The sequence below is a fragment of the Cebus imitator genome, unplaced genomic scaffold (genome assembly GCF_001604975.1).
Source record: "Cebus imitator isolate Cc_AM_T3 unplaced genomic scaffold, Cebus_imitator-1.0 Scaffold352, whole genome shotgun sequence".
NCBI classification, from domain to species: domain Eukaryota; kingdom Metazoa; phylum Chordata; class Mammalia; order Primates; family Cebidae; genus Cebus; species Cebus imitator.
The window spans coordinates 2139338-2142959 of NW_016107667.1; the positions used below are offsets into that span (position 1 = coordinate 2139338).

Sequence of the window (3622 nt, forward strand, 5' to 3'; positions counted from 1 at the left end):
ATTGGTATTTTGAAAGGAATTGCATTAAATCTGTAGGTTGCTTTGGGTAGTATGGTCATTTTAGCAAAATTCTTTTGACCCATGAGCATGGGATGCCTTTTCATTTGTTTGTTTCCTCTTCAATTTCTTTCATTAGTGTTTTGTAGATTTCCCTGCAGAGGTCTTTCACTTTCTTGGTTAAATCTATTCCTAGATTTGTTATTATTTTTGTAGCTATTGTAAATGGGATTGCTTTCTTGATTTTCTCTTCAGCTACTTTATTATTGGTGTATAGAGCACTACTGATTTTTGTATGTTGATTTTGTATCCTGCAACCTTACTGACTTTATCAGTTCTTAAGAGTTTTGTACGGGAGTCTTTAGGTTTTCTTTTATGTATATAATCATGTCGTCTGCAAAGAGAGACAGCTTGACTTCCTTTTTTCTTTCTTTCCCTTGCTTAATTGCTATGGCTAGGACCGCCTTTTGATTTTCTAGGGAAGAAAAATATCTTTTTTCTTCTACCCAATAGAGTCTATGGCTGAGGCCCTGGAAATTAAACGGACAAAACATTGCTTAACAAGAGGAAAATACAATTTAATTCTGTACCTACACATGGGAGTATCACCAGAAAAAGAGACTAAAGGAGATCCAGATTGAGGCCTAGATACCATCTTAGGCTAAACAAAGAGAAAGGGGTTTGGGGCTTCTGAGAGGACAAGTCCTGAGAAAGTGAGGCAGGAAACATATACTTGTATGTAAATAAGTTATGTAGATAAGAGTGTCTCAGGTGATGTGTTATCTCCAGGCCTAGCTCTGTTTCTGGTGCAGAGGAATCTTCACCAAGAGAAATTTCCTTTATAAATGTAAATTTCCTTTACAAAAGGGGAAATTTATATTCTGCTTTTAGGCAGTAAGAGGATGGTAAAGAGCCTTTCCTGTGTCTGCTGGTTCTCAATTGCTTTTAGCTCAAAATAATCCATATGTCGGGTGGCATATTCTGGAACTCTTTATCCCACCCTTTGAAACTTTCTTTCTCTCAGGAGGTTTCATATATCAAAAGCCAAGCTTGTAGCTGTTGAGAGAGATTCGGATTAGGTGTTGCAAGATAAGAGATCTGCAAAGGGAAGGAAAACAGATTGGAACAAGAGTGAGTAAGCAGAAAAGACAAATTTAAACACATTGCCCCATCTCACCGAATTAGTCTCTCAGTCCTGGGGAAAGCTTATGTTCCTACTAACAGTGTATAAGAGTTCACTTTACTCATACAGTTGTATCTCATCTGAAGAAATTGTGTTGCCAGAGGGAACAGAGTGCCCACCTATGTTAGATCTCTATATGGTGCTATAAGGCATTTAATAAGGGGCATTTCTATAGAAACAAAAGAAGCCAAAGTTTAATGGATAGAACTATTTATAAACTCAGTTTCTGAGGCCAGGGGGCATTCAGTTGAGAAAATTTCTGGATGTTGGGCTCAAAGCACCTCTAGGTGGTGGAAGGAAGATAGGCCATGGCAGTCTGAGGTATTTCCAGGTTTGTGGTTTGGCTGTCTCTGGGGATGGCATATACAATGTGACAGCTGTGATTATTTATCAGGGCAGAGCACGGAAGGGCCCAGTTTCAGCTTGCAGGGCTTTTTCTGGGCAGTGTCAGTATGGATCTGGGCAGTCAGGTTTTAGTTCTCAGTGGTGCCAAATCAAGTGAGATTAAAATCGGAAATGTTAATTACGGACAAAATGCAAAACCTAGCAGGAGTCGGTTTACAGAGGTTACAAAAGCTGAGACAGGGAACATGGCTAGAACTTTACAGTCCACAAGGGTGTGCTATGATTTTCAATTAAAACATCTTTCTGTCTACGATCACCCCTATTTCTACGAAAGATAATCAAAGTAAGACTATTTTTGTTCCCAAAATAAGTCTAATCTCATTGAGCTTGACCTGATTATTACATAAATATAGCAAGGATGATGATTGACAGTATTTGCTCTTTTTAAGTTCGCTGTGTTGGAACTTTTAATCAGGAATCTCAGGTTAGACTGTTAAAGTCTATCAAAGCTAGGAAACCAATCCATCTGCCTTCACCAGCAATACCTACAGATTTGGGTGAATTCCTTTCTTCTTGAGGTCCCCAAAATATTTTAAGCTTCCTGGGCCTACCAAGTAGTGACCTTCCTTATGCACATGTTAGGTTGGGAACCCTATTAACAGGTACCAGACCAGTATTTCAAGGGTCTTTGTAAGCACCGGCTTCAGAAAGTCAGCATTAGTTCTGTACTGGAAAAGATCCCATTCTAGACCCCAAGAGTGGGTTCTTAGATCTCAAGCAAGAAATAATTCGAGGCGAGTCCATCGATTACAGTGAAAGTAAGTTTATTAAGAAAGTAAAGGAATGAAGGAACGGCTACTCCATAGACAGAGCAGCCCCAACACTGCTGGTTATTTCTTGATGATATGCTAAACAAGGAATGGGTTATTCATGCCTCCTCTTTTTAGACCATAGAGGGTAACTTCCTGATGTTGCCATGGCATCTGTAAACTGTCACGGTGCTGGTGGGAGTGTAGCAGTGAAGACAACCAGAGATCACTCTCATTGCCATCTTGGTTTCGGTGGGTTTGGGCCAGCTTCATAACTGCAATCTGTTTTATCAGGAAGATCTTTATGGCCTGTATCTTGTGCCAACCTCTTATGTCATCCTGTGACTTAGAATGCCTTATCGTGTGGGAATGCAGCCCAGTAGGTCTCAGCCTCATTCTACCCAGCCACTATTCAAGATGGAGTTGCTCTGGTTCAAGTGACTCTGACAGTTCCTTAAAACTGTCTGATCTTATCTGATTTTATGTATATCATCTTAAAATATGATATTCCAGTCAAATCCTTTTTAATATAAGCAATATTTCAAACTGCATTCTGTTACAAGGATAAGAGATTCTTAATGAACATATGTAAATACATCCCCATGAAATAAGAATAGTCAATAAAGATTTCCGAATTCTGGAAAGTTTAGGTGAGGAGAAAAAGTGAATGTTTCTGGCTGGGCACAGTGGCTCAGGCTCCCACCACTTTGGGAGGCTGAGGCTAGAGGATCGCTTTCAGCCTGGGCAACATAGTGAGACCCTCATCTCTTAAAAAAAAAAAAATTAGCTGGGCATGGTGATGCACATTTGTAGTCCCAGCTACTTGGGAAGCAGAGATAGGGGCACTGCTTGAACCTAGGAGTTCAAGGCAGCAGTGAGCTGTGATCTCACCACTGCACTCCAGCCCAGGTACAGAGTGAGACCCTGTCTCAAAAAAGGTAAATATTTCTAAAGGCCTACTTTACCAAGTTACTGTAAGTTATAGATAGCTTAAGAAATAAGCCGGGCGCGGTGGCTCAAGCCTGTAATCTCAGCACTTTGGGAGGCTGAGGCAGGTGGATGACGAGGTCAAGAGATCGAGACCATCCTGGTCAACATGGTGAAACCCAGTCTCTACTAAAAATACAAAACATTAGCTGGGCATGGTGGCGGGTGCCTGTAATCCCAGCTACTCGGGATGTTGAGGCAGGAGAATTGCCTGAACCCAGGAGGCGGAGGTTGCGGTGAGCCGAGATCGCGCCATTGCACTCCAGCCCGGGTAACAAAGAGCGAAACTCCGTCTCAAAAA

At 41.2% G+C, this 3622-nt stretch overlaps 1 long non-coding RNA gene across 1 annotated transcript in view; it reads right to left on the bottom strand.

Moving 5' to 3' along the window:
- Nucleotides 1-554: 554 nt before the first annotated feature.
- The window catches only part of LOC108287707, a 6599-nt gene continuing 3531 nt past the window's right edge, over nt 555-3622 (bottom strand). Inside the window, exon 2 of the long non-coding RNA XR_001818446.1 lies at nt 555-1095. This is a non-coding gene — a long non-coding RNA (uncharacterized LOC108287707). The remainder of the gene's footprint in view (nt 1096-3622) is intronic.